The sequence below is a fragment of the Rhinolophus hipposideros genome (assembly GCF_964194185.1).
Source record: "Rhinolophus hipposideros genome assembly, chromosome: 3".
NCBI lineage: Eukaryota > Metazoa > Chordata > Mammalia > Chiroptera > Rhinolophidae > Rhinolophus > Rhinolophus hipposideros.
Genome location: NC_138049.1, coordinates 29562722 through 29575690, shown reverse-complemented (window position 1 = coordinate 29575690; position 12969 = coordinate 29562722). Strand labels below are relative to the sequence as shown.

The window sequence follows — 12969 nt, the reverse complement described above, 5'->3', positions numbered from 1 at the left end:
TGAGTCTGTTGAGAGGAGCCATTTCCCAGGTAGTGTGGTGATTAAGGGAAAGGGGTCCCTGGGCAGCTGACAATGTGGGACAAATTATTAATCTGCCCAATGACCTCAAACTTTAAAACCGACTACTAATTATCATCATAGTAATATAATGTATTAACGTTAAATTATCGGATGGACTTTTATATTCATCCTCTTACATAAGTTCATTCCATGGTGGTAATAGTCAGCTTCAGTGATTGTCTGGAGATTTTAATCCTCAGGAATTTTGGTACTGATACCAAATTTCTGTATGGTAGTTAGGAGGTGGGGGAGGTGTAAGACAGACAGACCTGAAATGATAAAGGGGATAGGGCAGAAAGGTGGGTGAGGAGTCAATGCACTGGGAGAGATGGAGAGGTTCCAGGCTGGAGCTCAGCACAGCAGGTAGGAGTGGTGCTCGGATAGCGTGGACAACTGGGGGTTTGTATTTTGTGTGGACAAAAACCAGGGACAGAGAGCAAAGGGGTGATGACAGAAGATGTGGCATTAGTAGGGGTTTGAGCAGGCAGGGCTGGGAGACAGAGAACAAAGCAGGGGGAAGACCCTAGTGGGGTGAGACAGATGGGACAGTTGGCTCAAAAGGGGGACAAAGCCAATGGAAAAGGAAGCTGGGTGCAAAGATGAAAGTCAAGGTAGGATTGGATAAAGGCCAAAGATAGGTAGATGGAGGACCAAGATGAATATAAATGGTGGAGGGAAGGGGTGAGGGCCTAGAGATATATATGAGTCTGAGGAAGGATTAGTCATGGGGCAGAGGAAGGGAATAAGATAATGGGACTAGTGAAAGAAACAGGGGTGGGACTCAGAGAATGTGACCACAAAATAATGGGGGGAGTAAAAGACATGGGGCATGAAGTGGGTGTGTGATAAATGGGAAAAAGGATTAAAGATGGAGGGAGGGAGAAGCAAGAAAAGGGGTCTTAGAAGTGGAAGATGAGGGGAATAGAAAGAAAGGAGTAAAATGATCAGAGATGGTAGTAAGTGGAAAAAGAGAAGAAAGGGATATAAAATTAAGAAAGGGGGACTCATAGAGAGATTAATAGAGATGATATGTCCAGTGAGTATGTGGAAACAGAAAGGAGGATAGGAGAGGAGATGCAGACAGAACAGGAAAGAGGAAGGCTCAGGGAAGAGAGAGAGAGTGGTGCACAGAACTCAGGCCTTTAGCCCTTTCCTTGGAATAGAGAGAAAAAACCTGGCCTCAGGTGGAGGCACAAAGGCAATGATGGATGACATCAGAGAGAGGCCAAAGCAAGGCGAGTGCAGAGAACAGAAGAGGCATGGGCCAGAAAGTGGGCAATCAAATGAGGAGGGAAAGATGGTTTGAAATTGTGAGACACGGGAAGGCTGAGAGGTGGAATAGGGTGATGTAAATAATTGCCTTCTTGTGTACCCATAGGTCATGTATCAGCTAGGAGGTCCTCCTAGCAGTGACGCAGATACACTGGAGACATGTGGTAACCGTCGTTTGCAGTGTCTTCCACAAGGAGTAGGCAAGCTGGGAGCTCATGCTGGTATGGTCGCTGGCAGCAGGTCATTGGAGGCAGGAGGAGGGCCATGTTGCACAGCTAAGAGGTGGCAATGGTCAGGGTGGTGAGGTCCACCATTAGAAATGTCTCTTCTTCAAGCAAGTGTGTGACACTAGCAAGAAGAAGGGCAAATTTGTGCCTGAGGGTGGAACTCAGGAGGGTCTCTTCTGTAGGTGGGTGTGTGACCATGAACAGGGACATGAAGAAATGGGCAAGACACTGGTTCATGTTGGCTTGTACCTTGACCATACATCTTGGAGTAAAAGGACAATAATGGAGAGTGGCTGTGAGGCCCTGTGTGTGTCCTAGTATAAAACAAGATGAGTATGGGAACCCTGGAGGGTGACTGGGAGTCACTGCGGTGTAAACAGGACAGTAAACCTCTGAGGTCTGAGCTGATGGGGGTTTCCTGCGTGTGATGGGCTGATCCTTAAAGAAATCTGAGGATGGTTGGAGAGTAGCTGGGTGACATGGGAGATTCACTGAGGCTTGAGGGTGAAGGACTAAGTGATGACAGTACAAACATATGGTATATTGTTTCCAAGCTTCCTCTCAATTTTGCTGCTAACCTACAACTGCTCTAAAAATTAATTCTTAGCAAAAAAGAAGTTAGAAAGAAAGAGGGGGTGGGTGGGGGAATAGGACAGAGTGGTGGGATGCTCTGGAGGAGAATAAAATATGTAGATGCCTCAAAAAATGAAAAAGAGAATTACCATATGACTGAGTAGTCCCACATCATGGTATTTATCTAAAAGGATTGAAATTAGGACCTCCAAGAGATATCTGCACTCCCATGTTCCTTGCACTGCTATTCACAATAGTCAAGATCTGGAAACAACCTAAATGACCCTAGAAAAATGAACGGATACCAACAATGTGGTATTTACACACAGTGCAATATTATTCAGCCTTAAAAAAGGCAATTCTGCTTATTGCAACAACATGGATATGAACCTTGAAGATATTATGCTAAGTGAAATAAGCCAGTCATACAAAGACAAATATGGCATGATTCCACTTATATGAGGTATCTAAAATAGTCAAATTCATGGAATCAAAGTACATAACGGTGATTGCCAGGGACATGAGGGGAGTGGGAAATGGGGAGTTACTGATCAAAGGGCATGAAGTTTCAGTTAATCAAGATGTATACTAACTTCAAGAGATCAACTGCACAATATTGTTCCTATGGTTAACAATACTGTATTGTACACTCAAAATTTTGAGTTAAGAGGGTAAATCTCCTGGTAAGTGTTCATACCACGATGAAATAAAATTGAAAAAAAAAAAAGAATGGAGAATGGGGGATGAAATACAGAGGGAAATATGGAGAAACAGGGAAAGGAAGGAACAGAGAGAGGGACATAAATAGAGAGTTCAGACTTTGAATCCCTTCTCCGGGAGAACACAGAGGAAACCTGGCCTCAGGTGAAGGAACAGAGGCAGTGATGGGTGACAAAAGCAAGGGAAAGGACAGAGCATAGAGGAGGCAGAGAAGATCAACTGGTGCAAAAAAGTTGAAATTATGAAATTTGAAATTATGAAAGGCTGACAGGATGAGAGGTAATGTGAAGGGAGAAATAGAGGACATAATTAACCATCTTGTTCTCAGAGTGATAGACAATCAGTAATGGAAGGGATCAGTCCAACAGTGACGCAGGCACATCACCACTCCATCCAATCCCCTGCACTAAGAGATTTCACATAACTCTGGCATGGCTTCTAGCTCATAAGGCTGTATCCTAGGATGGCTCCAACCCCCATCCCATTACCCCATTAAAATGCCTGCCTGAGAAAGCTCAACTGTGGGGACAGGGCCCAGAGAGCAGTTTCCAAGCTCTTGGACTCACGTGGAAAAATGCTGGCTCCGTTATTAGATGGCCATCAGCTGTAATCAGATGGCTATTCGCTGTGACTGGATGGCCATCAGCTGTTACCGGTTAGCCATTAGCCACTAATATAACTGCTGTGGCAATGCTAGAGGGTTGGTTGGTTAACAGAGAAGTGGATGGCGGATTGAGGGTCGTGCAGATCTTACTTCCTGTGTCTCACCCGGCTGCCAGTGAGACTGGGGTGCAGGAAGACCCCCTGTTGGGGTACTGGCGGATGTTTGTTTTTGTGTCTCCACCAGCTGCCATGGAGAATATAGGGGAGGTATGAACTCCCTATCCATGGGTCCTTTGGTATTCCTTTTTGGCCTCACAGTATCAGCATGACAAATGGTGCAGTGAGCAGGGTATGGTGCTGGCCAAAGCTCTCCGATTGTCGGTAGAGCAGTTTGTGTGTATAAACACTCAGTCTCAGGAAGCCTGTGAGGAGCGGCACCAGGAACAGGAAACGCGATCTACTTGGAAGAAATGTGACCCCTCGGTGAATTGGTGGTCCTCTCAAGCCTCCGGATGGCACGCCACCCTGTAGGCCAAAGTAAGTATCGTCTTCCTTTTGGTGGTCTGCTGCTGCCGTGGGCTCCAAGAGTTGTGGACATCTGACACCAAGGCCTCCACCCACTCGGATACGCGGCAAGCAAGATTCCAACCAGTTAAGAATGGTGTCTGACTCTGGGCAAGAGGACATGTGGCCCCCACACAGAGTGTGATGCCTGGTGGCCACTGTTCTCAGGAGTTGGACCCCTGTGGAGGGGTGGGAAGACATGGACGGGTCTCCAACCAGCATAGGCCAGAGAAAGGGAAGGCCATTGAGACCCTGTGGGCGGGGAAGTGCTTGTTAAGGCAGCCCAGATGCGGGGCTTGTAGTCCCAGAGGAAATGCTTGCTGAGTCCTCGGTGGAGGATGAGAGTGAAGTCGAGGTCGTCCCTCACCCCCAGGTCGGGGAGGACTTGAAGCCCTAGCCCTGTGGAGAGCGCACACATTGTGAGGCCAACGCACAACCCTGGTGAACGACTGTGGAATATGGGGACGTGCCTTCTATCCCTGATTTGATGGACCACTTGACTGTTTGCTTGGGAACCACCATGTAGTGGAACTGGCAGATGTTTGCTTACTGTGTCTTGCCTGGCTACCGGCGAGAATATAGTGGTATGAACCCACTATCCATGGCTCTGTTGGTGTTCCTTTTTGGCCTCACCACGTCCTGCGTTCTTGTGCAAGGAGTGGGACCTGAGACCCTGCATTACATCAACACTGCCAGTGTAATTTACTATTTCTTCTAGCTAACACCTGATGATAGGCCGCTGACCTCTCTCTTAGAGCAAAATGCCTGTTTTGTTTCTTTTTCCTTTGAAACCCAACTGCCTTCAGTTTTCTTGGAAAAAATTTAAAACCCTGTAGAACTGGCGATGATAAATACAGCCCTTGGCCAGCTTCATCTGTTGGAGGTGCTGATGTAGTTTCCTTTTTTAAAGTTATTTCAGGGAATAGAGCTCATTTGAATTTCACTGTTAAAAAAAAAAAAAGAAAAAGAAAAAGAACCCCAAACAGTGCTGTTTCATGTTGGTTGAATATTTCACAAATGGACAGATGGAAGTGCACATATAGCTACAAACCAAGTGTGCCTTCATATAAGCACCCTTCTGTTAACCGTTCCCTATTCAGTTCTATCATGGTTAAAGCAGGACATGGGAGGAATCCACAAAATCAACTTCTTCACTAAAATACTGCATTTACACGGATTTATTAAAACCATTCCTAGCAAAGCAATATGTCTCTGGAATCTTATAAAATAAGAATAATTAGAATCCAGACACTGTACTATAAGATAAGCATTCTGTCCTAGAATTATACTCCTGGTTCTGAATTTCTTTAAAATTTTATTTTTTAAAAAAAACACAATTAATTCTTTACCCATTCAACAGCATGAATAGAAAAATAGAACTAAAGCCACACCATGTTTTCCTGAGACTCTCAGTCTATGTCTCCTGCACAGCGGCCGTGGGAGGAGTGGGGAGGGAGGGGAGACATGACTCAGGGAGTTAAGCATGAGCTCAGCTCCTAGAGCTTTTATCTAATTTTCAGTGACCTTGTGAAAATTACTTCAAGTGTCTGTGCCTCTGCTTGCTTTTAAGGTGAGCAAAATAGTATCAGCCTCCTACCAAGAGAGTATGGGGGTGAATAGCAAATGAGTATAATTGAAAATGCATTGCTAACACTGTGTGAAGAGCCATGTGAAGTGTCAAATGATAACCCGACTCAGTGTAGGGTGACTGGAAGGTGAGAGCGGTGACAAATAGCCCACTGTATTTCTAAATCTGCAGCTCAGCCACGCTGTAGCGTGGAAGTTGTTTGAAGGCTTTGTCATGGTCTAAAGGGCATGGATAACTTGTTTTAGTCCTAAAGAAGTAAGACATTAACACTTGCATAATCAGGCATTTCAACAAGAATTTGGGACAAATATGTCTACTTCTAGTTTAGCTTAAGATCCTAGAGGCCTAAGAAGTCTTCAGTCCACCACTACCGAGGCCCAGTGGTCTAGGAACCACATCTTGGCGTAAAGCCATTTCCCATGGGAAGACACTCACCACCTCCTGGTGAATGTGTGAAGCAGCAACCCTTCCAGATACTGATTTGAATTCTGATTCCCTATCACATCTATATGTTGGCTCTAGTTCTACTCTCCAAAGCAACAAAATCAGTCTATTCCTTTTTCCATGTGACACAATTTCAAATTTTTGAAGTCAGAACTTCCATTTTTCTTGAGTTTATATCTTCAGCTGAAATATTTCCCGTTTTATTCCTTATATGACACGGTACCCATAGCTTCTCATCATCAATGCCATCTTCTTGTAATTCATTCTAACTTGTTATTGTTTCTCTTAAAATATATTCTTCAAAACATGTCACTAACTTAAGAGGTGGGTCTAATAGTTTAAAGTATAGTGGGGACTCTTTCATTTAAATTTTAATCTAACAAATATTTATTGTTTGATACTATAGCTACAACGATGAAAAAATAAACATAATTCTTGTCTTTGTGGAGCTTGTGTTTAGGAATGCTAAAGGTGTGAGAAGACCCCCTCCCTTCCCAAGAGAAAGTTTTTAAAAAGTCAATAAATAATTCAAAGTCATGTATGTGTGTCGTGGTGCATGCGGCTGATTGGTACTCAGCATCATTCCTCCTGCTTTTCAGTTTGCCTTCCTTTTCTGCATGACCTGGAAAGCCAACACTATACTTCCCAGATTGCCTGATAGGTAGGATTCTGGATGAGAATTAGGTAGGATTAGGATGAGAATTTATTCCACCAAATAAATGCACCTCAATCCAAAAGAAGAGGGAGAAAAATGGGGGTGGGGGGAATCTAGGTAAACAATGGCCAAATTATGAAAAGCTTTATAAGCTATATTTGGTGTTTAGATGTATATTTGGAGTTTAGATGGCAGAACCAACTTGAGTGGTGATAGAAGTGTAAGCATGGTGATGGAAAAGGAGGTGTTAAGGAGAATGCCCAGGCTTTTAGCTTGGGAACTGGGAAGATGGCAGTGCCAGTCACAGAGATAAGGAGAACAAGAGATTAGTCATATCTGGGGGGAAATATTGTTAATGCGCTCTTGTACCTGTTGAATTTCAAGTGCTGGGGGATACCCAAGTGGAAATGTCCAGTAGACATTTAAAACACAACCAAAGAATCAGAACCACAAAAGAGTGATGTAGGTGGAGAGATTGATTTTTGAATCATCATGATAACTGAAGTCATGGAAGTAGACAACATGAGCCAAGGAAAGTGTGAGGATCAAGTACAAGAAGGGCAACTGGATGGCTCTGTTGGTTAGAGCGCGAGCTCTGAACAACAGGGTTGCCACATGGGATTGTGGGCTGCGCCTCCTGCAACTAAAGATTGAAAACAGCAACTGGACTTGGAGCTGAGCTGTGCCCTCCACAACTAGACTGAAGGACAACAACTTGGAACTGATGGACTCTGGATAAACAAACTGTTCCCCAATATTTCCCAATAAAACAATTAAAAAACAAACAAAAAAACACACAAGAAATACAACAAAACAGTGTATAACTTAGACCCTCAGCACTGTAGCCCTAGGATGACCTCAGTGAAGTTAAAAGTCCCATTACAGTGATGGCTCATATTGCATTAATATAAACTTCGGATCTGATTCACACAAATTTTAGTTAGACCACTTAGTCTGTTCTCAGTGGTAGATACCCAACTGAAACTAGTTTAAGGAGGGAAAAAAGCATGGGCTCAAAGAGCTAGGAGATCCAAGGTAGATTTTACACATCGGTGCATTCAGGGTCTTCAAACTTATTTCTGAAAGCTTATTTCTGACTTGAGCTGCCTTCTTTAGGGAAGCTCCTTGTACGTGGCAAACAAGATGAACCCCGGGCAACCCAGCTCATAACCTCGAAGCTTAGCATTGTCAGTGGAAAGAATATTGTGTTTTCCAAGTGCGCATATATTAATCCTAGAGAGGACACCCATCAGTCCTGCCTAGGTCTTATGTCCAACATTAATTCAAATGCAGTGGCCAGGGAGATGGAGCACTGCCATTGGCCAACCTACATCGAGTTCTAAGAAAAATTCAAATTCTTAAAATCCACTCCAGACCTTTTGAATCAGATTATATGCAAAAGAGTCCCAGAAGTTAATATATTTTTACAATCTCCTCGAGTAATTCTTATACCAGGCGTTCACGGATCACGTGGTGAGAAATACCGCAAGCTCCAGAAATGGTTTGGACAAGACACTGCCTGAGAAGACCTCAGCTCTGCACCCTGCCAGTCTTGGTGAAGTTGGAAAACATTCAGGCTTTTAAGTACATTTGAATGGACTTAGGTCAAATTTGGTCTGAGTCACTTTCTTAAATGTGTGACCAGGCAATTCACTTAACTTCCCTGACATTTAGTTCCCTCATCTCAGCACCCAGGGAAAATACGTAACTCGAATGCTTGTGCAATGTTAAATAAACAAACTTGTGTGAGGTCCAATTGCCCAGTAGCTCTCTCATCGTTGTTCTGGCCCCTCACCCCCATGACTAATGTCAAGGCTTTCCATTGCTCAGGGTGTATCATCTACCATTTGTTGTCCAAGGCCTCAGCTCTCCATGTTCAATCGTTCCATACCCTTTAAGGCCCCGAACTCTGTATTTCCAGGATGCTAAACTCTGCCTGCCCAGCTTGACGCTCAGTGTCTGTCTGCCCCACCTTTTACTTGCTATCCCTTCCAGGTGCCCTGTCTCCACACCCAGCTTGTTCAGGGGAACTCTTTGATCTCCACGTTCCGTACTTCTGAACCCAGGCTACAGGGCTGCAATATATTTTCACATACAACTTAGTACAAGCAGCATTGTCTTAATGTGAAAGCTAATTTTGGCTCTTAGAGAGTGTCAGATTATAGGAGAGATAGCAATTATCACTCTTTTTCAGGAGAAAACCTCTCATATGAAGGATTTGACAATAGATGGACTCATGAGACTCTACCTTGCATAGCCACAATTAGATAAAAATAGACAAAAACTCAGAAATGCCACATTACATTTTTCATGTTTTCTCCTTCATCATTTTTTAATATTCTTTTTCTCCCCAGCTGCCATATTGGGAGAAAGAGAAAAGCAAAGAAGACATAGAAAATGAACCTGTAATTTTAAAAGAAAATGACTCCACTTATGAGAGCCCTGATGGGGTTGACACAGCACACATTAGAAATGGAACAATTAATAAAATGGTGTCAGCACTCTGTGACCTCATGCCACCAGAAAATGTTTCACCAGGCAAATGGGCAGGCTATCAGGACGCTACCAAATATGTGCTGAAAAGGAGTTTGTATAATTGCTCTTATGTGAGGATGCTGTTTAAGCACATCTTTTTTAGCTTCCAACTTTCTTGTATATCAAATGCATTCTGCTGTATTTTGCATATTCTGCCCTTCTGTGTGGAGGTTGGGTGGGTGCCAGAAAGTAAGTTAGTGGAGCTCTCACCCAAATTATCCAAGAACCTTTATTCTATACTTTGCTTTTTACAATAAGAGGCATTTTTCTTCTAAAGAACTCAAAATGGCAAGACACTCTTTTGGTATTATCTCATCTTACACTGTCCTGTTTTTCCTTCCCTGTACTTTCTTTGTTGAAACACCCCAGAAGCCTGGACCTTCTTGCTTCGAGAGAGGAAGGGGCAGGAAAGACTTGGAAATCCTGGTTTTTATTTTCCAAATCCTAAACCTTGGAGGGAGGAAAAAAATTGTGGGTCCAGGGAAAGTGAACTTAATAAGCATAGTGGGTAAAGGATTCTACAAGATGAGAAATATTTCCTAGGACTCAGGGTAGTGGAGAAAGAAATGGGAGAGCTCAGGCCCTACTTCCTGGTGGTGCCACTAGAGAGCCAGCAAGATCCCTGAGGGTCTTCGGTCCCAAAAGAACTGAAAGGCCTAAAGCCAGAAAGACCATGGAGACCAATGCTTTGTGGGTTCTCTAACCAGAACCATAAACCAGGTGTCCAACTTCCTTGTGGGTAGTTAAATGTGAGATTTGGAGTGGTGTAACTGGGACACTACTGGGGCTAGTGCAAAATTCTAGTGTGTACCATGCCCAAAAGCAATCTGATTCTACATGTAAAACTACTGTGAGGGCCACAGAAATCAATCTATTGAACTTGACAAGTTTGGGGCCACGGTCCAGGGGCCATATTGATTCTTGGTAGTATCTTGTTTGGGCAGGTTACTAAGGTCCAGGGCACACCCAATGCCTTGGTGTCACATAAACCCGCAAACATTGTCATTAACTCAGAGTGCAATGGAAGGGGTGAAATCTTGACCTGACCCAGGAATGAAACCTTGACCTGACCCAAGTAACTACTTATAGAAATTTCAGGAGGAGGTTTAAAATGGAGATTAAGTTTAGTTATAGAAATTTTCAAAAGGTTCCTGTACACCTGACTTTGTGGGTTGAGGATATGCCTATCATCAGAAAGGTGTCTCTGACAGTTTTGACTTTGCCAGTGTGAGTCTTGGTGCTACTAACAACCAGCAATGTGATATAGGAAAGCTACTTAGCGTGGCAAGCCTCGGTTTCTTTATCTATTAAAGGGAAATGATAGAAATACCTCTTCAGAAGTTTGCTGTGTTAAATGAGACCAGGTAGCTCAAGGACCTGGAATAATGCTGGAGTCCTAATAAGCAAGCACTCAAATTGGAACTCTTGGTACCAATAATGATTATACCTTGTGTTCATTGCCTCATGGGTAATTTAGTGAAACAATAATTGGTGAACTTTCTTTGTATCGATACTGAGAATGTCATTACATTGATTCTTTTGTCCTTTAAGATACGTTTCCCATCTGGCTCCTCTCACCCTCATATAAAGACACTCATGGAGATTCCCCTATCAGTCCTCTAAAAATCATCAGACTCTCTTAAATCTTAGGTTTAATACAGTTTAGGACCAAGCTAAGGTCTTTCCTACAAATTCCAGTGAAGTTGGGCCTCAATCTATAGACTTGCAGAAATCAGAAATATTTTTTAGAGCTTTATTTTCCAACTACCTTATTTCCATTTCTGATTAAAAGTCTGTGAAAGGAAAGCTTAAGACCACTCAGTGGGTGCTCCTACCCATTCAGTGGCCTGAGCAGGCGGAGCTGCAGACCCGTCCTCAGGGGCAGGCTGAATGCTCCAGTCTTCAGCAGGGCACTGCTGCCTTGGTGTGGAAGGCACCTGCGCACCTTCAGATGAGCCTGTGACCTCAGGTTGAGTAGCAGGAAATTCAGGAGCAGTCCCTCCACCCTGAAGTTCCTCCTTGGTCACAGCCTTTTCAGCAGTGGTCTTCTCTTCATTTCACTCTCGTCAGGATCTCTGTAGAAGTAAAGATCAGGCATGACCTCCCATGGGTGTTCGTGGGAGATGGTGCCACGTACATGCAGAACTTCCTGGGCCAGCACCCACTACATCAGACCCACGGAATGAGCTCGGTTATTGTCATACGGGATGGTAATGTCCACACAGTGCAGAGGACACTTGGTGCTACACACAGCTATGGTGGTTAGCCCTGGGATCAGTAACATCCAGAAGTCTTGGCTCTTGGAAAGCTATCTGGATCTGGTTAGTGAAGGTTCCAGAAGGAAACAGCCAGCAATAGGAATGACTCCGGAGGCAGCAGCAAACTTCAGCACAACCCACTGGCCAGTATTTCTGGAGAATGTGACACTGACATCAGTCAGGTTTTCTATGGGCAACAACGGCATGAGCTGAAAGCAGAAGATTCTCTCAGGTTCTCTTCAGATTATAATGCAGATACCATCATTTTTCCTGTAGCGGATGTACTGTTCCTTTTGGAAGTCGAGGTTGGTACCCCCTAAATGGGTTTCTGCTGCAAGCAATTTGAGGAGATCCTCCTTCATCTGCAGCGCATTGAGGGCTCTGGACACTGTGAAAGTTTCCGTCTAACGGAAACCCAGAACAACGCCATATGTATCCCTCTCTGAGTAGCTTGGAAGCACCAGGAAATTTAATTGAAACATAATGAAGACACTTCTGTGAGGGGCTACGACCACATGTATGGTCTTTTCAACCTCTAATTTGATTCAAGGCCAAAAGTCAGAATACTCACAGAAGTAGAAGTTTAAATGTCTCTTATACTAAAAGCTCTAAATAGCACTTCTCTGAGCTGGACTTCTGAGTTGTAGCCATGCCTCATTCCTGAAATTTTGTGTTAAGTTTTCTTACACAAACCCTTCACACTAGTGGAGAAAATCACACAACTCACAGCTCTTCACCTGGACCTTTAGTTTTGCCTGGCAATTCTGGATTTCCCTAGTTACCTTTCTCCTTTCCATTATCTATAATGACTCTCAGACCACTGATTGTGTGGCATCCTGCCCCACTCTCAGTAGAAGGTCTCATTTTCTACTTGCTCTAGATTGTTCCCTCTGGACTCCTTGGCAGCCATCCTCCATTGGTCAGCTTATACCTGTATCTTCAGCTGTTCCTTTTCCTGTTTCCTCCTCATTATTTAAACTTGCTCACAGAGTTCCTTTATTAAAAACAAAGAATAAAAAATGAAATTGTCACTCAGTCCTAGGTGTCCCTGTAGCTACCTTCCTATCTCTAACTTTCCTTTCAGACTCAAGCATTTTGAAAGTGTTATGTCTGCTTTTTTCTCCACTTCCTCACCTCTTTGTCATTCTTCCACCCACCAAAGTGCATGGTGTATGCCTCTTGCCTTTCCACAGAAACTGTTCCTTCTTGACAAATCCAACGGCAAACTTTGTGTCCTCACCTCTATCCAGAGGTGTCTGCCTCTACTGAGCTTTGGTGGTCCTCCCACCTATCTGCGAGCTCCTTCTACGTCTTCTCTCTGCCTAGCCTTTATATAGGTAGCTATGTTTTCAAAGGGTCTTCCTGGGGCCTCTTCTCTCACTCTTCGTCCTCTCCCGAGTGAAACATCTAATCCTGTGCCTTCAATTAACATAAAAAATCTAATGGTGTAATTAGAATCATTCTTATCTT

General features: G+C 43.8%; 1 protein-coding gene and 1 pseudogene across 2 annotated transcripts in view; one reads left to right on the top strand and one right to left on the bottom strand.

Moving 5' to 3' along the window:
• ARG1 (arginase 1) overlaps positions 1–12969 on the top strand; it is a 150103-nt gene that overhangs the window by 62101 nt on the left and 75033 nt on the right. The window lies entirely within an intron of this gene.
• LOC308494177 (small ribosomal subunit protein uS2-like) lies at positions 11050–12469 on the bottom strand (annotated as a pseudogene). Its single transcript has 2 exons — positions 12431–12469; positions 11050–11903 (listed from the first exon to the last, which is right to left on the bottom strand). The product of its transcript is annotated as a small ribosomal subunit protein uS2-like (transcript).